We start from the raw sequence: 25,516 nt of genomic DNA, 5'->3' as shown, positions 1-25,516 counted from the left end.
GAGTCCGATTCACAATCAGCCCCGATAAGCGCATGCAGCATTTTGATTGGTTAAGCTGTTCTCACGGATGTTGGTCTAATTTGGTCATTTTTTTTTTCTTATTTAATAAATGATTCCTGTCGGTGCTGAGTGCTGCACCGAAACTGCTCCACCTGCCAGCGATCTGCTACAACGAGATGGAATGAGAGGGGTCACCTGTGCATCCGATCTCTCACTCTGTAGTGATACAACTTGTCATGTCCACTCAATAAGGTTCCTGACAGTCTCTAACGAAGCTGAGACACAGAAGACAACAGCAGATCAGGGGTTACACGGTAACAATGCCCTGACCACGGATTTTACACACGTGCTTTCTTTACAAGACGTCCAGATCCTGTCTGACAATGGGAGTTCCTTTATACTCAGGACCCCCTTTGTCTGCCGCAAGCTTTCCTTACCCCCCCACCTCGGCTGGAGCTCAGGAGGCTGCCCCATGGTGACTGCATACCGGTGATTCCACAGTGAAGCTACGGACATTGCTGACTCCACACATTTAATCTCCCAACAAGCAAAATTCTCAGCAGATTCCCCCATCCTTTGTCATTCACCCTATGGCACACATAAGGCCTTTGTGGAATCCCTGCCATGCTCCTGTATAGCGCTGTCACGTCAGGAGTTTCATCCCAGCTGTCTGACAGACACAGAATTGTGGGGGAATGAGTTGTATTGTTGTGTAGACAATCGCCTGACGTCGTTTCCACATTGCGGCACAGGGGTAACACACCCTGCAATGTCTTCTCGACTTGCTGAGCGCCGCTGGCATTCCGGGCCTGCGTCAGGGTTGTGCAATGTGTATGGCAGGGAGACTTTTCTGTTGTAGATGGTACAACAAGATTTATGGGGCTTCCCCTTTAAAAGATAATGCAGCTTCTCTATAAGTTTTATTCTCATTTATAATAATAACAAGAAAAAAACGTGTTCAGTAAGAACATTTCAGTACAATATATATCGCCTGCCGGCTGCCAGATGTAAGAGGTTTCCCAGCGCTTTGTGGATGACTAATAATCCAAATTGTGATCCAGGGGCATATTTTTGTAAGGAGTGTTGTGGGAGGATTTCCGCACTAATTAAGCATCCCACAAACTTACAGCAGCAGATATGGGCGATACCGACTGTGGTCTATCTATATTCAGTGGGCCTGATTCAAAGCCGGACGCTCTGACCAGAGCGCTCGCTCTGAATCAGGGCCCTCCTACCTAACATTGGAGCGGCCTCCTGGATGCTCGCATAGTTGTGGGTTACCACCCACAGCTTATGCGAGTGTCCATGATGATGGTCAAGACCATCGCGACCATCGGGCTTGCGATGAGACCCTGCGGTAGGGTCTCGCTGCCGCAAGCCCAGGAGTGATTTTGGCTCTATCAGTGGGGCCGGATCCAGACGGTAGGCGTTCCCATGGGAACGCCTCCGTCTGGCAGCCACGCCCCGGGACGCCCACCAAAGGGGGCGTGCTGTCACTCACCATCGACAGCACGCCCCCTTTGGTGCGGGACCCCGAGCGACGGATTCCCCGTCGCTCGCCGGGTCTCGCGCATGCGCACGACGGATCTCCCTCCGTAATGCGCATGCGCACTTAGGCACCATCGACCCATTTGCGAGCATACAGCGCTCGCGAGCGGGTCAGAATCAGGCCCAGTGCCCATACAGTCCTTTATATGGGGACCTCGTAATGGCCAGATTAGCCATGCTCCGATAGTTTGGCCCCCAATAGCGGACTCTGCAACTGATTCAGAGATGGCCACTAATGCAATCGCAGCTTCGATTCCGCAAGAAGCATCTAAAGCTTACCCGAGCATAGAGACGCCCACTGCTGCTTTCTCATATCCGTCCAATGTCACTCTCCTGCGCCAACATCGGTAACATCGACGCACATCGAGCAGTTACGCAGCATGTGAGGTATGTCTGACCAGCCGCAAACACTGCAGCTTTCCCTGCACGCAAAGGGGGCTCATGCTGTGAATGAAACCGCAGTGGCTAATTTATGGACGCCCACGAATCGGTGTTTAAATGGTCAGACACGCCTGTATTTGCCTAGCCACTCCCCGTTACCTCTCCCAAACACTGACTTCCTGACACCCACTTTGCAAGTGAATCCTCTGTACGAACGTAATTGCGAAACCATTGCAGCTCGTGCGCAGTGCGACTTATATGCGCGTGCAATGGCAAACAATCGCACATACTGTGTAAATATCGCAATTATGTCCGTATCTGAATCAGGTCCTCTATCTTTAGATGGTCTTAGCTACAGGAGGCTAACACAATCTTTGACAGAGCGGGATACCTCCCTGGTCACTAACAATGGCCATTCATGCGCATTTGGCAAGCCGGGTCCGAACCCGGAAATATAGTGATACCGCTAGATATCGCTTTACGGGCTCTTATCGGAGCACGTGTACTGGGAAAGGGCTGGTGCAAGTGTCAATGGTGCGTTGATGGGGCATTTAAAGGCGAACCAATCGGTATTACAGCGCTCAAAGTGGGCGTCTTACTTTCAGCACCAATGCACACCAGGGAATCTTGTCGTGTCTGCGGCAAATCTATATTATGGTCGTGTAATGCCAGCCGCTGTATAAAGCCTGCCCTGGGTACCGGTGTGTGCGTGGTGCTCTTGTTGGACGGCGATACTGTGACCCGCCAGCACGATGGAGTGTAAGCCTGCGAGCCAAGCCTTCTCACTTCTCTGCCTGTTATTCCCCAGCCCTGTTTTTTTATTACTGTTTTGTTTACAATTGTAAAGCGTAGCGCGAACGCAATATGCTGGCGCTATATAGAAGAAAATAAAATAAAGAACAATGATTGTGGACAGGGGTCAGAGTGGAAATGATCCTCCTGTTAGATGCCCCCGTCAGGTTCATTAACCCCCCACACACAGCTCATTAATGCCCCAGCTCAGAGAATTCCAGCATAGTCATTAATCTTGTGATTCCTGCCCCTGTCTGATGGCTCTTTATCCCAGGCCCAGCGCTGGAGAGAGGAGGGGGGTCACATTCTGCCATCTGGACACAGAGACCAAGTTGTCGATCACCCCAAGGGACAGATTGCTGAACGACATTAGATGGAGTCCGGGACACAATGGGTGACAAGTGTTTATTCTGTATTAAACAAGAATCAATAGTGAGGAACAGGCCCGTGGGAGAGTTAAACAATGCATCGGGCTCCCAGAGATTCCATAGGGGCCGTTTCTGGTTAGAATGCCTGAAATCGTGCACTTTCCGCTCCTCTCTCGTTTCACTTTTGCAATAGTGCATGAAATCCTGCAGCAAATAGTGCATGCACTCAGCGTCGTGCGTCACTGAATGGCGTTATCCCCGGATTTATCGGCCTCTGTAATAGTGCGCTATCATGTATGCTGCAATGCTTTCAGCCACTAATTCCTGCTTCTTGCTCATTTAGGGAATCAATACAAAAAACAAAGCTTGGAATGGAAAAAATACTGAGCTAAGTTGGTTTTATCGACCTCTGGTGAGAGACGTAGAACACGTCAGTGCCCCCTTGCAGTCCGGGGGTCTCTGCTCTGTCTCAGGGTCTCTGTGTAGCCCCTTCCTGCGGGGTTTTCATCTGTCTTGGGGTCTCTTCTTTATCTCAGCCCCCCCTATGCAGTTAGTATATAGGGGCTGTATTCTCTGTATGACAGGGTCTGCACTATACGCCTGTCCTGGGGGGTCCTGCTGTGTTTCCATCCATAGGGTCTCTGTGTCTGATTCACTACGGAACGCAACTGCGAATGTAATAGTGATTACGCACGCAGTTCGTATAGTATGCTAATCTAATGCGATCACTATGCCCTCGCAGCATAACATGAGGACGCCCAGTTTATTTACCTCACATCCGTACTGTTTAGCAAGACTGCGAAACCATCGCAGCCTCACGTACACTTGCACACGCCCTGACCTGCTAATAGCCATGCACGCTATCAGGCCTCAGGCTGCGCATGGCATCGCAGTGGATAAGTTATGCACGCCCCTGCAACAGCGTTGAAACATACTGGCATGCCTGCGTGCGCCCGACCACCCCAACATCACCACCCACAAACGGCACTTCCTGTCAATCACTCTGAGACGGGTCTGCGTGGTCATTGCAATCGCAGTCCCGATCGCAAAGGTTAGTTCGCGCACGTGCAACTGCGATGCATACGCATGTGAAGTACTCAACAATCCGATTGCGTGCGTAATGGCCGTTGCGTTTGGTAGTGAATCAGCCCCTCTGTTCTATCTCTGTCACAGGATATCTGCTGTGTCTCTTTCCTAGGCCCTCTCTAATCTGTCTCTGTCCTGTCTCTCAGGATATCTGCTGTGTCTCTTTCCTAGGCCCTCTCTGATCTGTCTCTGTCCTGTCTCTCAGGATATCTGCTGTGTCTCTTTCCTAGGCCCTCTCTAATCTGTCTCTGTCCTGTCTCTCAGGATATCTACTGTGTCTCTTTCCTAGGCCCTCTCTAAACTGTCTCTGTCCTGTCTCTCAGGATATCTGCTGTGTCTCTTTCCTAGGCCCTCTCTGATCTGTCTCTGTCCTGTCTCTCAGGATATCTACTGTGTCTCTTTCCTAGGCCCTCTCTAATCTGTCTCTGTCCTGTCTCTCAGGATATCTACTGTGTCTCTTTCCTAGGCCCTCTCTAATCTGTCTCTGTCCTGTCTCTCAGGATGTCTACTGTGTCTCTTTCCTAGGACCTCTCTAATCTGTCTCTGTCCTGTCTCTCAGGATATCTGCTGTGTCTCTTTCCTAGGCCCTCTCTAATCTGTCTCTGTCCTGTCTCTCAGGATATCTGCTGTGTCTCTTTCCTAGGCCCTCTCTAATCTGTCTCTGTCCTGTCTCTCAGGATATCTGCTGTGTCTCTTTCCTAGGCCCTCTCTAATCTGTCTCTGTCCTGTCTCTCAGGATATCTGCTGTGTCTCTTTCCTAGGCCCTCTCTAATCTGTCTCTGTCCTGTCTCTCAGGATATCTACTGTGTCTCTTTCCTAGGCCCACTCTAATCTGTCTCTGTCCTGTCTCTCAGGATATCTGCTGTGTCTCTTTCCTAGGCCCACTCTAATCTGTCTCTGTCCTGTCTCTCAGGATATCTGCTGTGTCTCTTTCCTAGGCCCTCTCTAATCTGTCTCTGTCCTGTCTCTCAGGATATCTGCTGTGTCTCTTTCCTAGGCCCTCTCTAATCTGTCTCTGTCCTGTCTCTCAGGATATCTGCTGTGTCTCTTTCCTAGGCCCTCTCTAATCTGTCTCTGTCCTGTCTCTCAGGATATCTACTGTGTCTCTTTCCTAGGCCCTCTCTAATCTGTCTTTGTCCTGTCTCTCAGGATATCTACTGTGTCTCTTTCCTAGGCCCTCTCTAATCTGTCTCTGTCCTGTCTCTCAGGATATCTGCTGTGTCTCTTTCCTAGGCCCTCTCTAATCTGTCTCTGTCCTGTCTCTCAGGATATCTGCTGTGTCTCTTTCCTAGGCCCTCTCTAATCTGTCTCTGTCCTGTCTCTCAGGATATCTGCTGTGTCTCTTTCCTAGGCCCTCTCTAATCTGTCTCTGTCCTGTCTCCCAGGATATCTGCTGTGTCTCTTTCCTAGGCCCTCTCTAATCTGTCTCTGTCCTGTCTCTCAGGATATCTGCTGTGTCTCTTTCCTAGGCCCTCTCTAATCTGTCTCTGTCCTGTCTCTCAGGATATCTGCTGTGTCTCTTTCCTAGGCCCTCTCTAATCTGTCTCTGTCCTGTCTCTCAGGATATCTACTGTGTCTCTTTCCTAGGCCCTCTCTAATCTGTCTCTGTCCTGTCTCTCAGGATATCTGCTGTGTCTCTTTCCTAGGCCCTCTCTAATCTGTCTCTGTCCTGTCTCTCAGGATATCTGCTGTGTCTCTTTCCTAGGCCCTCTCTGATCTGTCTCTGTCCTGTCTCTCAGGATATCTGCTGTGTCTCTTTCCTAGGCCCTCTCTGATCTGTCTCTGTCCTGTCTCTCAGGATATCTGCTGTGTCTCTTTCCTAGGCCCTCTCTAATCTGTCTCTGTCCTGTCTCTCAGGATATCTACTGTGTCTCTTTCCTAGGCCCTCTCTAATCTGGCTCTGTCCTGTCTCTCAGGATATCTACTGTGTCTCTTTCCTAGGCCCTCTCTAATCTGGCTCTGTCCTGTCTCTCAGGATATCTACTGTGTCTCTTTCCTAGGCCCTCTCTAATCTGTCTCTGTCCTGTCTCTCAGGATATCTGCTGTGTCTCTTTCCTAGGCCCTCTCTAATCTGTCTCTGTCCTGTCTCTCAGGATATCTGCTGTGTCTCTTTCCTAGGCCCTCTCTAATCTGTCTCTGTCCTGTCTCTCAGGATATCTGCTGTGTCTCTTTCCTAGGCCCTCTCTAATCTGTCTCTGTCCTGTCTCTCAGGATATCTGCTGTGTCTCTTTCCTAGGCCCTCTCTAATCTGTCTCTGTCCTGTCTCTCAGGATATCTGCTGTGTCTCTTTCCTAGGCCCTCTCTAATCTGTCTCTGTCCTGTCTCTCAGGATATCTGCTGTGTCTCTTTCCTAGGCCCTCTCTAATCTGTCTCTGTCCTGTCTCTCAGGATATCTACTGTGTCTCTTTCCTAGGCCCTCTCTGATCTGTCTCTGTCCTGTCTCTCAGGATATCTACTGTGTCTCTTTCCTAGGCCCTCTCTAATCTGTCTCTGTCCTGTCTCTCAGGATATCTACTGTGTCTCTTTCCTAGGCCCTCTCTGATCTGTCTCTGTCCTGTCTCTCAGGATATCTACTGTGTCTCTTTCCTAGGCCCTCTCTAATCTGTCTCTGTCCTGTCTCTCAGGATATCTGCTGTGTCTCTTTCCTAGGCCCTCTCTGATCTGTCTCTGTCCTGTCTCTCAGGATATCTACTGTGTCTCTTTCCTAGGCCCTCTCTAATCTGTCTCTGTCCTGTCTCTCAGGATATCTGCTGTGTCTCTTTCCTAGGCCCTCTCTAATCTGTCTCTGTCCTGTCTCTCAGGATATCTGCTGTGTCTCTTTCCTAGGCCCTCTCTGATCTGTCTCTGTCCTGTCTCTCAGGATATCTGCTGTGTCTCTTTCCTAGGCCCTCTCTAATCTGTCTCTGTCCTGTCTCTCAGGATATCTGATTTGTCTTTTTCTTTCCCAAATCCTCTGTCCAGTCTCTGTCTCAGAGTCTCTGCCCTATATCTGTCACATGATATTTGCTGTGTCTCTTTCCTAGGGTCTCTCTGATCTGTCTCTGTCTCAGAGTATCTCCCCTGTCTGTCTCAGGAAATCTGTAATGTCTCTTTCCTAGGGTCTTTCTGATCTGTCTCAGTATCTCTGCCCTGCTCATGAGTTATATGCTGTATCTCTTTCTTATGGTCTCTGACTCAAAGTCTCTATCATACTTGCCTACCCTCCCAATTTGGTCGGGAGCCTCCCGAAAATCGGGTGCCGCTCCCGACCTCCCGGGAAGGCAGGCAATCCTCCCGGCCCCGGCGATGTGTCCGCACCCCCCGGGCCTTTAAGTACAAACCCCGGCAGCAGTGGGGCCGGTGACGCGATTCGTGCTAAATCGCGTCATCGTGGCTCCACCCCCGGCTGCACAATGCCATTAATTACGGCATTGTGAAGAGGGGGCGGAGCCATGATGACGCGATCACGCTGTCACGCCCCCATGCTCTGCCCCCAATGCTGCGTCATGTGCCGGACCCCACCCCCTTTGGCCGCATCACGCCCCCAGCCCTGTAAGCCCGACAGCTCCCTCCCGGAAGGAGGGAGCCAAATGTCGGCAAGCATGGTCTCTACACTGTCTCTTTATTATGGTCTCTCTGATCAGTCTGTCTCAAAATATGTGATCCATCTCTGCCCCAGGATAGATGATATGCATTCCATAATCTGTGTCTGTCTCTCCCGAATCTCTACATAGGTCTCTACCCTGGTGCTGTTCTGGATCTGCCTCCCTCCATAGGTCTCTACCCTAGCGCTGTTCTGGATCTGCCTCCCTCCATAGGTCTCTACCCTGCACTGTTCTGGATCTGTCTCTCTCCATAGGTCTCTACCCTGGCGTTGTTCTGTATATGCCTCTCTCCATAGGTCTCTACCCTAGTGCTCTTCTGGATCTGCCTCCCTCCATAGGTCTCTACCCTAGTGCACTTCTGGATCTGCCTCCCTCCATAGGTCTCTACCCTGGCACTGTTCTGGATCTGTCTCTCTCCATAGGTCTCTACCCTCGCACTGTTCTGGATCTGCCTCTCTCCATAGGTCTCTACCCTGGCGTTGTTCTGGATATGCCTCTCTCCATAGGTCTCTACCCTAGTGCTCTTCTGGATCTGACTCTCCATAGGTCTCTACCCTAGCGCTGTTCTGGATCTGCCTCTCTCCATAGGTCTCTACTCTAGCGCTCTTCTGGATCTAGGTCTCTACCCTAGCATTGGTTTGGATCTGCCTCTTTCCATAGGTCTCTACCCTGGTGCTGTCCTGGATCTGTCTCTCCATAGGTTTCTACCCTAGTGCTGTTCTGGATCTGCCTCCTTCCATAGGTCTCTACCCTAGTGCTATTCTGTATCTGCCTCCCTCCATAGGTTTCTACCCTAGCGCTGTCCTGGATATGCCTCTCTCCATAGGTCTCTACCCTAGCGCTGTCCTGGATCTGCCTCCCTCCATAGGTTTCTACAATAGCGTTGTTCTGGATCTGCCTCACTCCATAGGTCTCTACCCTAGCGCTGTCCTGGATCTGCCTCTCTCCATAGGTCTCTACCCTAACGCTGTTCTGGATCTGCCTCTCTCCATAGGTCTCTACCCTGGCGTTCTGGATATGCCTCTCTCCATAGGTCTCTACCCTAGTGCTCTTCTGGATCTGCCTCCCTCCATAGGTCTCTACCCTGGCACTGTTCTGGATCTGTCTCTCTCCATAGGTCTCTACCCTGGCACTGTTCTGGATCTGCCTCTCTCCATAGGTCTCTACCCTGGCGTTGTTCTGGATATGCCTCTCTCCATAGGTCTCTACCCTAGTGCTCTTCTGGATCTGACTCTCTCCTTAGGTCTCTACCCTAGCGCTGTTCTGGATCTGCCTCTCTCCATAGGTCTCTACTCTAGCGCTCTTCTGGATCTAGGTCTCTACCCTAGCATTGGTTTGGATCTGCCTCTTTGCATAGGTTTCTACCCTAGTGCTGTTCTGGATCTGCCTCCTTCCATAGGTCTCTACCCTAGCGCTCTTCTGTATCTGCCTCCCTCCATAGGTTTCTACCCTAGCGCTGTCCTGGATATGCCTCTCTCCATAGGTCTCTACCCTAGCGCTGTCCTGGATCTGCCTCCCTCCATAGGTTTCTACAATAGCGTTGTTCTGGATCTGCCTCACTCCATAGGTCTCTACCCTAGCGCTGTCCTGGATCTGCCTCTCTCCATAGGTCTCTACCCTAACGCTGTTCTGGATCTGCCTCTCTCCATAGGTCTCTACCCTAGCGCTGTCCTGGATCTGCCTCTCTCCATAGGTCTCTACTCTAACGCTGTTCTGGATCTGCCTCTCTCCATAGGTCTCTACCCTAGCGCTGTCCTGGATCTGTCCCTCTCCATAGGTCTCTACCCTAACGCTGTTCTGGATCTGCCTCTCTCCATAGGTCTCTACCCTAGCGCTGTCCTGGATCTGTCCCTCTCCATAGGTCTCTACCCTAACGCTGTTCTGGATCTGCCTCTCTCCATAGGTCTCTACCCTAACGCTGTTCTGGATCTGCCTCTCTCCATAGGTCTCTACCCTAGCGCTGTCCTGGATCTGTCCCTCTCCATAGGTCTCTACCCTAGCACTGTTCTGGATCTGCCTCTCTCCATAGGTCTCTACCCTATCGCTGTTTTGGATCTGCCTCTCTCCATAGGTCTCTACCCTAGCGCTGTTCTGGATCTGCCTCTTTCCATAGGTCTCTACCCTATCGCTGTTTTGGATCTGCCTCTCTCCATAGGTCTCTACTCTAGCGCTCTTCTGGATCTAGGTCTCTACCCTAGCATTGGTTTGGATCTGCCTCTTTGCATAGGTTTCTACCCTAGTGCTGTTCTGGATCTGCCTCCTTCCATAGGTCTCTACCCTAGCGCTCTTCTGTATCTGCCTCCCTCCATAGGTTTCTACCCTAGCGCTGTCCTGGATATGCCTCTCTCCATAGGTCTCTACCCTAGCGCTGTCCTGGATCTGCCTCCCTCCATAGGTTTCTACAATAGCGTTGTTCTGGATCTGCCTCACTCCATAGGTCTCTACCCTAGCGCTGTCCTGGATCTGCCTCTCTCCATAGGTCTCTACCCTAACGCTGTTCTGGATCTGCCTCTCTCCATAGGTCTCTACCCTAGCGCTGTCCTGGATCTGCCTCTCTCCATAGGTCTCTACTCTAACGCTGTTCTGGATCTGCCTCTCTCCATAGGTCTCTACCCTAGCGCTGTCCTGGATCTGTCCCTCTCCATAGGTCTCTACCCTAACGCTGTTCTGGATCTGCCTCTCTCCATAGGTCTCTACCCTAGCGCTGTCCTGGATCTGTCCCTCTCCATAGGTCTCTACCCTAACGCTGTTCTGGATCTGCCTCTCTCCATAGGTCTCTACCCTAACGCTGTTCTGGATCTGCCTCTCTCCATAGGTCTCTACCCTAGCGCTGTCCTGGATCTGTCCCTCTCCATAGGTCTCTACCCTAGCACTGTTCTGGATCTGCCTCTCTCCATAGGTCTCTACCCTATCGCTGTTTTGGATCTGCCTCTCTCCATAGGTCTCTACCCTAGCGCTGTTCTGGATCTGCCTCTTTCCATAGGTCTCTACCCTATCGCTGTTTTGGATCTGCCTCTCTCCATAGGTCTCTACCCTAGAGCTGTTCTGGATCTGCCTCTCTCCATAGGTCTCTACCCTAGCGCTGTTCTGGATCTGCCTCTCTCCATAGGTCTCTACCCTAGTGCTGTCCTGTATCTGCCTCTCTCCATAGGTCTCTACCCTAACGCTGTTCTGGATCTGCCTCTCTCCATAGGTCTCTACCCTAGCGCTGTCCTGGATCTGTCCCTCTCCATAGGTCTCTACCCTAGCGCTGTTCTGGATCTGCCTCTCTCCATAGGTCTCTACCTTAGCGCTGTTCTGGATCTGCCTCTCTCCATAGGTCTCTACCCTAGCGCTGTCCTGGATCTGCCTCTCTCCATAGGTCTCTACCCTAGCGCTGTCCTGTATCTGCTTCTGTACTGTTCCTGACATCTTTGATCTCTGCTTTCTCTTTGTCCTGGGAGCTTTTGAATGTGTTTCAGTCTGTATATTGGGGTATCTGCATCTCCCCCTCATTCTTTGGCTGTTTATGTGTCCCAGGGTTATTGCTCTGTCTCTATCCAGGGGTCCCTGCACTTCCCCTGTCGCAGTTTTCCTCCCCTTCCCTCCTTTCTGTCTCTGTTTCCAGGTCTCAGGTTCTGTACCGTATGTATCCCAGAGTTCATTGCTTGTCCTGCTTTATCCAGAGTTTAATTGGGATTTTCAGGGTTTTTGTAATCCAGGTCTGTTTTCAGTTCAGTGGATTTAATCCGAGCGCTGGACTGTTACATCTGTTGTGCGGATTGCAGCTATCGCAACAAGGGCACCTTGTTATCTGTAGGTCCCCTCTGCCCAGCGCTGGCTGCTGCTTCCTGTCTGTATATTCTATAGGAGCATTTATCATTATACATGTAACCGCCCAATATACCTCCCAGTGTTAGAGATTTCAGCACTGACTCACCCAGGGGCAGGAATTCTATAAAGCAAACAACAGGTTTTAAATCATCTTACAATTAATAAAGTGGTTGAATAAAACCCAGAAGACGTCCCTCTCTCTCCCCCAGAATACTGACTCAGCAGGAAATGTTACAGCATCCTGATGACTGGTATAGGCTAAAGGCAATCCTGACATACACTGTACAGTATATGTAGAGGCGTTAAACCACTAACGTCTAACAGTGTACTAGGAGAGACTGTTATGACCGAGTCTTGAGGTACCTAGTGCCTCATGCCTCAGTGATGCCATTAGTCCACCATTTTCAGTCATAGCTCCTGCATCAAGCACTGGGTACTAGGTGTACGTAGCATTACTAGTGAGGACGGCTAGTCTCCCGTCCGTATTCTGGCAGACTCTCCGCCGGTCGCTTAGATGCAGAATACAGACGGATAGTGGCATAGGAGTTAGTCGCACAATCGCTATAGATGTCTGGAATTGTGACCGCATTGCAGTACAGTACGTGTGACGCAGAATCAGGCGTATACCGGGCGGGTGGACGCAGCTCAGGTGGCGCAGACTATGGGAACTTGTACAGTAAATGATCTGAGTGCAGAGATTGGAGATTTATGCATATTGTCATTATGTTGTCATTGTGCACGCAGACAAAGCAGTATACAGTATACAGTATGCAGTATGCAGTATGCAGTATGCAGTACGCAGTATACAGTATGCAGTACGCAGTATACAGTATACAGTATATGTTTGATAAGGTCTCTATTTTACATTTATTATAATAACACAAATTGCTAACAGGACAGTTTATTGATATTAGTGACTTGCGAGTGATCTGAGTGATCTGAGTGATCTGAGGGATCTGGCATCTACATATATGACCCTCACTTATGAAGAGACGAGAGCTGCATAGGCTTAAGGCAGAATCGGTATGTTACAGTGCCGGAAGTCTGCCCGGCGGATGAAGATCACGACAGGTGAGGTAAGTAGGCTATCCCTAACCCTCTCCCCCCTCTAACCCTCCCTTAGTGGTGCCTTACCCTAACCCCCCCAGTGTTTAACCCAAACCTCTCCCAGGGGAGCCTAAAAGTAACCCCACCTCCCCGCACCTTAAATCTAACCCTCCCAGGGGGGTGCCTAACCCTAACCTCCCCCCGGGGGTGCCTGACCCTAAACCCACTTCCCCATGCCAAACCATAACCCTCCCAGGGGGGTGCCTAACCATAAGTCCCCCCGAGAGACCCTAAACCTAACCCTCCCTCCCCGTGGATTTCCACTCCCGATGACCGGCTTAGCTACGATCGGTATGCCCGGTGTCGGGATTTCGGCGTGGGGCTAATGATAGGTGTCAGTATTTAGACGCTTATCAATAGTGCCATGCCGCGAATTCACTGTCGGGAAGCCTGACTACATACCCTTAAGGCTATATAAGAATCCCTATGTATAATGTGTAAGGGGCATTACTGTGACATAATGTGTAAGGGGCATTACTGTGACATAATGTGTAAGGGGCATTACTGTGGTATAATGTGTAAGGGGCATTACTGTGGCATAATGTGTAAGGGGCATTACTGTGACATAATGTGTAAGGGGCATTACTGTGACATAATGTGTAAGGGGCATTACTGTGGCATAATGTGTAAGGGGCATTACTGTGACATAATGTGTAAGGGGCATTACTGTGACATAATGTGTAAGGGGCATTACTGTGGCATAATGTGTAAGGGGCATTACTGTGACATAATGTGTAAGGGGCATTACTGTGGTATAATGTGTAAGGGGCATTACTGTGACATAATGTGTAAGGGGCATTACTGTGGTATAATGTGTAAGGGGTATTACTGTGGTAAAATGTGTAAGTGGCATTACTGTGACATAATGTGTAAGGGGCATTACTGTGACAATGTGTAAGGGGCATTACTGTGGCATAATGTGTAAGGAGCATTACTGTGGCATAATGTGTAAGGGGCATTACTGTGGCATAATGTGTAAGGGGCATTACTGTGGCATAATGTGTAAGGGGCATTACTGTGACATAATGTGTAAGGGGCATTACTGTGGCATAATGTGTAAGGGGCATTACTGTGGCATAATGTGTAAGGGGCATTACTGTGACATAATGTGTAAGGGGCATTACTGTGACATAATGTGTAAGGGGCATTACTGTGGTAAAATGTGTAAGTGGCATTACTGTGACATAATGTGTAAGGGGCATTACTGTGACAATGTGTAAGGGGCATTACTGTGGCATAATGTGTAAGGAGCATTACTGTGGCATAATGTGTAAGGGGCATTACTGTGACATAATGTGTAAGAGGCATTACTGTGGCATAATGTGTAAGGGGCATTACTGAGCCCTGCGGTGTAACTAGAATCCGGAGCAGGGTTGAACGCTGTGATGCAGTGAGATCGGAGCAGGGTTGAGCCCTGTGATGTGGTGAGATCGGAGCAGGGTTGAGCCCTGTGATGCAGTGAGATCGGAGCATGGTTGATACCTTTAATGCTGTGAGATCGGAGCAGGGTTGAGCCCTGTAATGCAGTGAGATCAGAGCAGGGTTGAGCCCAGTGATGCAGTGAGATCGGAGCAGGGTTGAGCCCTGTGATGCGGTCAGGTCGGAGCAGGGTTGAGCCCTGTGATGCAGTGAGATCGGAGCAGGGTTGAGCCCTGTGATGTGTAAGGGGCATTACTGTGACATAATGTGTAAGGGGCATTACTGTGGTATAATGTGTAAGGGGCATTACTGTGACATAATGTGTAAGGGGCATTACTGTGGCATAATGTGTAAGGGGCATTACTGTGGCATAATGTGTAAGGGGCATTACTGTGGCATAATGTGTAAGGGGCATTACTGTGACATAATGTGTAAGGGTCATTACTGTGACATAATGTGTAAGGGGCATTACTGTGGCATAATGTGTAAGGGGCATTACTGTGGCATAATGTGTAAGGGGCATTACTGTGGTATAATGTGTAAGGGGCATTACTGTGACATAATGTGTAAGGGGCATTACTGTGGTATAATGTGTAAGGGGCATTACTGTGACAATGTGTAAGGGGCATTACTGTGACATAATGTGTAAGGGGCATTACTGTGGCATAATGTGTAAGGGGCATTACAGTGGCATAATGTGTAAGGGGCATTACTGTGACAATGTGTAAGGGGCATTACTGTGGCATAATGTGTAAGGGGCATTACTGTGACATAATGTTAAGGGGCATTACTGTGACATAATGTGTAAGGAGCATTACTGTGACATAATGTGTAAGGGGCATTACTGTGGCATATTGTGTAAGGGGCATTACTGTGGCATAATGTGTAAGGGGCATTACTGTGACATAATGTGTAAGGGGCATTACTGTGACATAATGTGTAAGGGGCATTACTGTGACATAATGTGTAAGGGGCATTACTGTGACATAATGTGTAAGGGGCATTACTGTGGTATAATGTGTAAGGACATAATGTGTAAGGGGCATTACTGTGACATAATGTGTAAGGGGCATTACTGTGACATAATGTGTAAGGAGCATTACTGTGGTATAATGTGTAAGGGGCCTTACTGTGACATAATGTGTAAGGGGTATTACTGTGGTATAATGTGTAAGGGGCATTACTGTGGCATAATGTGTAAGGGGCATTACTGTGGCATAATGTGTAAGAGGCATTACTGTGACATAATGTGTAAGGGGCATTACTGTGGCATAATGTGTAAGAGGCATTACTGTGGCATAATGTGTAAGGGGCATTACTGTGACATTATGTGTAAGGGGCATTACTGTGGCATAATGTGTAAGGGGCATTACTGTGACATTATGTGTAGGAGGCATTACTGTGATATGGGACCTCATTCAGAGTCGGCCGAAGCGGCCGCACGGTCGTACGGAAAAAGGGGCCGGATATTCAAATGATTCCCTCGCAAGTTGCGTCCCTAAGTTTGGATCGGTAGTTGGCTGACCAAGGGGAGGAAGCGGTCGGAAGACTAAAAAATACGCCCCCTTCTCGTACGCTTTGCACGTCATCTCCGAGCATATAAGGATTAATCGAGACCATCGGGAACCAAAGGCACTGGTCGTAGAGCTTAAGGTTGACCATACCCTCTCTTAAGCACTACGATCATGTCAGTGTAAAAACCTCCCAGGTCACATGTGCCATGACACTACTTTGTTAATTATGCACTCCCATAATTCGTATGCACTCCCATAAAACGCCGTTCGCATAATGAGGCACGCCTGCGTTCGGATCTCACTCCCCCGTTTTCCAGCACCTTCCCCTGTTACCACCCACAAACGCCTCATCCTGTCACTCAAACTACCGACCTGGCTGTGTTCAAGGAGAGAGAAATTTCTGACCGTAATGGCTAGTTTGCGCACGCGCACTGCGAACTTTACGCATGCGCAGTATAGCGAACATCGGTGTCGTACGACCGCTTCGACCGACTCTGAATGAGGTCCATAATGTGTAAGGAGCCTTACTGTGGCATAACGTATATGGGCCATTACTGTGGTATAACTGTATAAGCGGCATTACTGTGGCATAATGTATATGGGGCATTACTGTGGTATAAATGTAAAAGGGGCATTACTGTGGCATAATGTATATGGGGCATTACTGTGGTATAAATGTATAAACGGCATTACTGTGGCATAATGTATATGGGGCATTACTGTGGTATAAATGTATAAGGGGCATTACTGTGGCATAATGTATATGGGGCATTACTATGGTATAAATGTATAAGGGGCCTTACTGTGGTATAATATGTAAGGGGCATTACTGTGGTATAAATGTATAAGGGGCATTACTGTGGCATAATGTGTATGGGGCATTACTGTGGCATAATGTATATGGGGTATTACTGGTGTATAAATGTATAAGGGGCATTACTGTGTTGCATAATGTGTTATGAGGGATATTACTGTGTGGCATAATGTGTTGTAAGGGGCATCACTGTGGCATAACGTGTTATAAGTGGCATTACTTTGTCACAAAATCACACACCCTTAGGACAACTCTATATGTTTTATTTTTTATTTTTTGGGGGGGGCGCCAAATTATGTCCTTTTCCTGGGAGACAAAAATCCTAGTTTTGGCCCTATATTGTAACCCTTCCAGCTGCCAAACTGAATCTCTCTGTTTTACCTTTAACGTGGAGCTGTGTTTTCATTATATACTTAGGATTAGTACTCTATGTACTATATACTCATAGTCCTGGATCTCCTGTCCCCCTGGTGGGAGTTTATACAGCCCTGATAACCTCTGACTGTGCCAGGTCCCAGGGTCAGATAGACAACAATTACCAAACTGCTGGGTCTGGTAAATGTATGTATATAGGAGGAGCAGTCTCTGCCAGAACCCCGGACCCACTAATCATCACCCCAGGGCTGAAACATATTATCAGCCAAAATGATTATCTATCTATCTATCTATCTATCTCATATTTATCTATCTATCTATCTCATATTTATCTATCTATCATCTCTATCTATCTATCGCATATCTATCTATCTATCTATCCCTTGCATATCTATCTATCTATCTATCTCATATCTATCTATCTATCTATCTATCTATCTCATATCTATCTATCTCATATCTATCTATCTCATATCTATCTATCTCACATCTATATATCTATCTATCTATCTTTCTCACATCTATCTATCTCACATCTATCTATCTATCTCATATCTATCTATCTCATATCTATCTATCTATCTCACATCTATATATCTATCTATCTATCTATCTATCTATCTTTCTCACATCTATCTATCTCACATCTATCTATCTCATATCTATCTATCTATCTATCTCATATCTATCTATCTATCTATCTATCTATCTATCTCATATCTATCTATCTATCTCATATCTATCTATCTATCTATCTATCTATCTATCTATCTATCTCATATCTATCTATCTATCTATCTATCTATCTATCTATCTATCTATCTATCTATCTATCTATCTATCTCACAGTATTGCCCAGTACTCCCCCCCGCTCTGTATTCTCCTGGTCTTTGTAGCTGATCCCGTTCCCTGAGATGTATATAGTATTAGTTACATGTATTATTTGTCAGTGTTAACAATAGAATTTAAATGTTTTCTGATCATTTCCGGCCTGTCTCAGTCTGCGGCAGATCTATCTTTGTATCTGCTTAGAGCAGAGAGCTGGTGATACATGTTTGGGGGACACAATATTGAATGTATCTATATGTATCTATGGTTAGGGCTGAAATGATGCAAATGAGACATGAATGCACTAAGCATAGGAAATAATCTGAGGTATAATTAATGTTGTAGATGAATCAGATTATAAAACAAAGCAGAATATGGGACATGCCGCAGACCCAGACGTGGTATCCTCTGTCCCAGCCACAGTTACTGGGTGACAGATCCTCTCCCTCCGGCCACTTATACAGATAGGAATGTCCCCCTCAGACGGCCACTTATACAGATAGGAATGTCCCCCTCAGACAGTCACTTATACAGATAGGAATGTCCCCCTCAGACGGCCACTTATACAGATAGGAATGTCCCCCTCAGACGGTCACTTATACAGATAGGAATGTCCCCCTCAGACGGCCACTTACACAGATAGGAATGTCCCCCTCAGACGGCCACTTATACAGATAGGAATGTCCCCCTCAGACGGCCACTTATACAGATAGGAATGTCCCCCTCAGACGGCCACTTATACAGATAGGAATGTCCCCCTCAGACGGTCACTTACACAGATAGGAATGTCCCCCTCAGACGGCCACTTATACAGATAGGAATGTCCCCCTCAGACGGTCACTTACACAGATAGGAATGTCCCCCTCAGACAGTCACTTATACAGATAGGAATGTCCCCCTCAGACGGCCACTTATACAGATAGGAATGTCCCCCTCAGATGGTCACTTATACAGATAGGAATGTCCCCCTCAGACGGTCGATTATATAGATAGGAATGTCCCCCTCAGATGGTCACTTATACAGATAGGAATGTCCCCCTCAGACAGTCACTTACACAGATAGGAATATCCCCCTCAGACGGTCACTTATACAGATAGGAATGTCCCCCTCAGATGGTCACTTATACAGATAGGAATGTCCCCCTCAAACGGTCACTTATACAGATAGGAATGTCCCCCTCAAACGGTCACTTATACAGATAGGAATGTCCCCCTCAGACGGTCACTTATACAGATAGGAATGTCCCCCTCAGACGGTCACTTATACAGACAGGAATGTCCCCCTCAGACGGCCACTTATACAGATAGGAATGTCCCCCTCAGACGGTCACTTATACAGATAGGAATGTCCCCCTCAGACGGTCACTTATACAGATAGGAATGTCCCCCTCAGACGGTCGATTATACAGATAGGAATGTCCCCCTCAGATGGTCACTTATACAGATAGGAATGTCCCCCTCAGACAGTCACTTACACAGATAGGAATATCCCCCTCAGACGGTCACTTATACAGATAGGAATGTCCCCCTCAGACGGTCACTTATACAGATAGGAATGTCCCCCTCAGACGGTCACTTACACAAATAGGAATGTCCCCCTCAGACGGTCACTTATACAGATAGGAATGTCCCCCTCAGACGGTCACTTATACAGATAGGAATGTCCCCCTCAGACGGCCACTTATACAGATAGGAATGTCCCCCTCAGATGGCCACTTATACAGATAGGAATGTCCCCCTCAGACGGCCACTTATACAGATAGGAATGTCCCCCTCAGACGGCCACTTATACAGATAGGAATGTCCCCCTCAGATGGTCACTTATACAGATAGGAATGTCCTCCTCAGACGGTCACTTATACAGATAGGAATGTCCCCTCAGACGGTCGATTATACAGATAGGAATGTCCCCCTCAGACGTAGTGTCCTGGGGCAGATGCAGAGCCCTGCTGAAGGAGCAGGCGATTATCCTGTTATCTCATTAGGAAAGGCTTTACCCCTCTCTAGAGGTCACTAAATTAATTAGAAAGTGAGAGTCTGGAGGAGCAGGCGAGCTGGGGGTCAGGTATTTCTTTCCAGGAGGCCGGGGCTTCCTACCACTTTACTATTACCTCTTTCACTAAAATGACATTTTCAATCTTCTCCAAAAATAGTGCAGTACCGATACAATGTATAATACAGCAGTACCTCTATAATGTATAGGACTATAATACTGCAGTACCCCCATAATGTATATGACTATAATACAGCAGTACCCCCATAATGTATAGGACTATAATACTGCAGTAAAGCAGTACCCCCATAATGTATAGGACTATAATACTGCAGTACAGCAGTACCCCCATAATGTATAGGACTATAATACTGCAGTACCCCCATAATGTATAGGACTATAATACTGCAGAACAGCAGTACCCGCATAATGTATAGGACTATAATACTGCAGTACCCCCATAATGTATATGACTATAATACAGCAGTACCCCCATAATGTATAGGACTATAATACTGCAGTAAAGCAGTACCCCCATAATGTATAGGACTATAATACTGCAGTACAGCAGTACCCCCATAATGTATAGGACTATAATACTGCAGAACAGCAGTACCCCCATAATGTACAGGGACTGATGAGAATGAGTGACATACTCTCTGTACAGCCCTCACTATATGTGTATATATGGGACAGGACTGATGAGAATGAGTGCTATACTCTCTGTACAGCGCTGCACTATATGTGTATATATGGGACAGGACTGATGAGAATGAGTGATATACTCTCTGTACAGCGCTGCACTATATGTGTATATATATGGGGCAGGACTGATGAGAATGAGTGACATACTCTCTGTACAGCGCTGCACTATATGTGTGTATATATGGGGCAGGACTGATGAGTATGAGTGATATACTCTCTGTACAGCGCTGCACTATATGTGTGTATATATGGGGCAGGACTGATGAGAATGAGTGATATACTCTCTGTACAGCGCTGCACTATATGTGTATATATGGGGCAGGACTGATGAGAATGAGTGATATACTCTCTGTACAGCGCTGCACTATATGTGTATATATGGGACAGGACTGATGAGAATGAGTGACATACTCTGTACAGCGCTGCACTATATGTGTATAATATATGGGGCAGGACTGATGAGAATGAGTGACATACTCTCTGTACAGCGCTGCACTATATGTGTATGTGTATATGGGGCAGGACTGATGAGAATGAGTGACATACTCTCTGTACAGCGCTGCACTATATGTGTATATATGGGACAGGACTGATGAGAATGAGTGATATACTCTCTGTACAGCGCTGCACTATATGTGTGTATATGGGGCAGGACTGATGAGAATGAGTGACATACTCTGTACAGCGCTGCACTATATGTATATATATGGGGCAGGACTGATGAGAATGAGTGATATACTCTCTGTACAGCGCTGCACTATATGTGTATATATAATGTATATATGGGGCAGGACTGATGAGAATGAGTGACATACTCTCTGTACAGCGCTGCACTATATGTATATATATGGGGCAGGACTGATGAGAATGAGTGACATACTCTCTGTACAGCGCTGCACTATATGTGTATATATGGGGCAGGACTGATGGGAATGAGTGACATACTCTCTGTACAGCGCTGCACTATATGTGTATATATGGGGCAGGACTGATGAGTATGAGTGATATACTCTCTGTACAGCGCTGCACTATATGTGTGTATATATGGGGCAGGACTGATGAGAATGAGTGACATACTCTGTACAGCGCTGCACTATATGTGTATATATAATGTATATATGGGGCAGGACTGATGAGAATGAGCGACATACTCTCTGTACAGCGCTGCACTATATGTGTATATATGGGGCAGGACTGATGAGAATGAGTGACACACTCTCTGTACAGCGCTGCACTATATGTGTATATATGGGGCAGGACTGATGAGAATGAGTGATATACTCTCTGTACAGTGCTGCACTATATGTGTATATGGGGCAGGACTGATGAGAATGAGTGATATACTCTCTGTACAGCGCTGCACTATATGTGTATATATGGGGCAGGACTGATGAGAATGAGTGATATACTCTCTGTACAGCGCTGCACTATATGTGTATGTATATATGGGGCAGGACTGATGGGAATGAGTGACATACTCTCTGTACAGTGCTGCACTATATGTGTATATATGGGACAGGACTGATGAGAATGAGTGATATACTCTCTGTACAGCGCTGCACTATATGTGTATATATGGGGCAGGACTGATGAGAATGAGTGACATACTCTCTGTACAGCGCTGCACTATATGTGTGTATATATGGGGCAGGACTGATGAGAATGAGTGACATACTCTCTGTACAGCGCTGCACTATATGTGTGTATATATGGGGCAGGACTGATGAGAATGAGTGACATACTCTCTGTACAGCGCTGCACTATATGTGTATATATGGGGCAGGACTGATGAGAATGAGAGACATACTCTCTGTACAGTGCTGCACTATATGTGTGTATATATGGGGCAGGACTGATGAGAATGAGTGATATACTCTCTGTACAGCGCTGCACTATATGTGTATATATAATGTATATATGGGGCAGGACTGATGAGAATGAGTGATATACTCTCTGTACAGCGCTGCACTATATGTATATATATGGGGCAGGACTGATGAGAATGAGAGACATACTCTCTGTACAGCGCTGCACTATATGTGTGTATATATGGGGCAGGACTGATGAGTATGAGTGATATACTCTCTGTACAGCGCTGCACTATATGTGTATATATAATGTATATTTGGGGCAGGTCTGATGAGAATGAGTGACATACTCTCTGTACAGCGCTGCACTATATGTGTGTATATATGGGGCAGGACTGATGAGTATGAGTGATATACTCTCTGTACAGCGCTGCACTATATGTGTGTGTATATGGGGCAGGACTGATGGGAATGAGTGACACACTCTCTGTACAGCGCTGCACTATATGTGTATATATGGGGCAGGACTGATGAGAATGAGTGACACTCTCTCTGTACAGCGCTGCACTATATGTGTATATATGGGGCAGGACTGATGAGAATGAGTGATATACTCTCTGTACAGCGCTGCACTATATATGTGTATATATTAGGGGTGAGCGGGTTCGGATTTCTGAAATCCGAACCCCCCCGAACCCCCCCGATCCGAGTCTGATCCGAGTCAGGCTCGACTTTTCCCGCCTGACTCGGATCTGAAATCGAGGCAAAACGTCATCATCCCGCCTTCCGAGTCTCGCGGGTTTTGGATCCTATATAAGGTACCCGCGTCGGCGCCATTTTCTCACTCGGCTGTGGACAGTGAAGAGGGAGGGTGGGAGTTAGGGCTGTGTAGTGTAGTGTAGTGTAGTGCTGCTGTTGTCCACTACTTCAAAGTCCATAGGGGCTGGCTGTGTTGTGCTGTGCTGCTGTTGTTAATAGGGGCTGTGTCCACTACTTCAAAGTCCATAGGGGCTGGCTGGACTGTGTTGTGCAGTCAGTTCTCCATAGGGGCTGTGTCCACTCCAAAGTCCTGTGCAGTGTCCCAGTCCTAAAGGAGTGCTGTAGTGTTGTCCAGGGGGTGCTCTGTCCATCAGGGGTGCTCCCCCCAAGTGCTAAAAAAATAATATATTTTCTGTGTTTGTGAATTGTGTGCGCAGTAGCCGCACGTGCATCAACAAAGTAGTGCCAAGCGTGCGCCTGTGTCATAAGTAAAGGGCCGGCTGGCTTGACCGTTAAAGGGTGCTGTAACCCCCGAAAGTACACTCCAGTCCAAACCAAAAAAAAATTATTTTCTGTGTTTGTGAATTGTGTGCGCAGTAGCCGCACGTGCATCAACAAAGTAGTGCCAAGCGTGCGCCTGTGTCATAAGTAAAGGGCCGGCTGGCTTGACCGTTAAGGGTGCTGTAACCCCCGAAAGTACACTCCAGTCCAAACAAAAAAAAAAATTATTTTCTGTGTTTGTGAATTGTGTGCGCAGTAGCCGCACGTGCATCAACAAAGTAGTGCCAAGCGTGCGCCTGTGTCATAAGTAAAGGGCCGGCTGGCTTGACCGTTAAGGGTGCTGTAACCCCCGAAAGTACACTCCAGTCCAAACCAAAAAAAAAATTATTTTCTGTGTTTGTGAATTGTGTGCGCAGTAGCCGCACGTGCATCAACAAAGTAGTGCCAAGCGTGCGCCTGTGTCATAAGTAAAGGGCCGGCTGGCTTGACCATTAAAGGGTGCTGTAACCCCCGAAAGTACACTCCAGTCCAAACCAAAAAAAAAATTATTTTCTGTGTTTGTGAATTGTGTGCGCAGTAGCCGCACGTGCATCAACAAAGTAGTGCCAAGCGTGCGCCTGTGTCATAAGTAAAGGGCCGGCTGGCTTGACCATTAAAGGGTGCTGTAACCCCCAAAGTACACTCCAGTCCAAACCAAAAAAAAAATTATTTTCTGTGTTTGTGAATTGTGTGCGCAGTAGCCGCACGTGCATCAACAAAGTAGTGCCAAGCGTGCGCCTGTGTCATAAGTAAAGGGCCGGCTGGCTTGACCGTTAAGGGTGCTGTAACCCCCGAAAGTACACTCCAGTCCAAACCAAAAAAAAAATTATTTTCTGTGTTTGTGAATTGTGTGCGCAGTAGCCGCACGTGCATCAACAAAGTAGTGCCAAGAGTGCGCCTGTGTCATAAGTAAAGGGCCGGCTGGCTTGACCGTTAAAGGGTGCTGTAACCCCCAAAGTACACTCCAGTCCAAACCAAAAAAAAAATTATTTTCTGTGTTTGTGAATTGTGTGCGCAGTAGCCGCACGTGCATCAACAAAGTAGTGCCAAGCGTGCGCCTGTGTCATAAGTAAAGGGCCGGCTGGCTTGACCGTTAAAGGGTGCTGTAACCCCCGAAAGTACACTCCAGTCCAAACCAAAAAAAAAATTATTTTCTGTGTTTGTGAATTGTGTGCGCAGTAGCCGCACGTGCATCAACAAAGTAGTGCCAAGAGTGCGCCTGTGTCATAAGTAAAGGGCCAGCTGGCTTGACCGTTAAAGGGTGCTGTAACCCCCAAAGTACACTCCAGTCCAAACCAAAAAAAAAATTATTTTCTGTGTTTGTGAATTGTGTGCGCAGTAGCCGCACGTGCATCAACAAAGTAGTGCCAAGAGTGCGCCTGTGTCATAAGTAAAGGGCCGGCTGGCTTGACCGTTAAAGGGTGCTGTAACCCCCAAAGTACACTCCAGTCCAAACCAAAAAAAAAATTATTTTCTGTGTTTGTGAATTGTGTGCGCAGTAGCCGCACGTGCATCAACAAAGTAGTGCCAAGCGTGCGCCTGTGTCATAAGTAAAGGGCCGGCTGGCTTGACCGTTAAAGGGTGCTGTAACCCCTGAAAGTACACTCCAGTCCAAACCAAAAAAAAAATTATTTTCTGTGTTTAGCCGCACGTATATATCAAATCGATATAACATAAATGGAGGACCAAACTTTCTCCGATAAAAATAAAATAGAGAAAGATCAAGAACCACTTCCTCCTAGTGCTGAAGCTGCTGCCACTAGTCATGACATAGACGATAACATGCCATCAACGTCGTCTGCCAAGGCCGATGCCCAATGTCATAGTAGAGGGCACATACAATCCCAAATGGCAAAGTTCAGGAAAATGACCTTGAAAAAGACATTTAAATCAGCTGAAGAGAAACGTAAACTTGCCAATATGCCATTTACGACACGGAGTGGCAAGGAACGGTTAAGGTCGATCCCTAGTATGTTCATGACTAGTGGTTCAGCTTCACATGACGATGGAAGCCCTCCTCCCACTAAAAAAATCAAAAGAGTTAAGCTGGCAAAAGCACAGCGAAGAACTGTGCTTTCTAAG

Source organism: Taudactylus pleione, unplaced genomic scaffold (assembly GCF_031769625.1).
Source record: "Taudactylus pleione unplaced genomic scaffold, aTauple2 ptg000906l, whole genome shotgun sequence".
Lineage (NCBI taxonomy): Eukaryota > Metazoa > Chordata > Amphibia > Anura > Myobatrachidae > Taudactylus > Taudactylus pleione.
Note: the sequence above shows the minus strand (reverse complement) of the source record.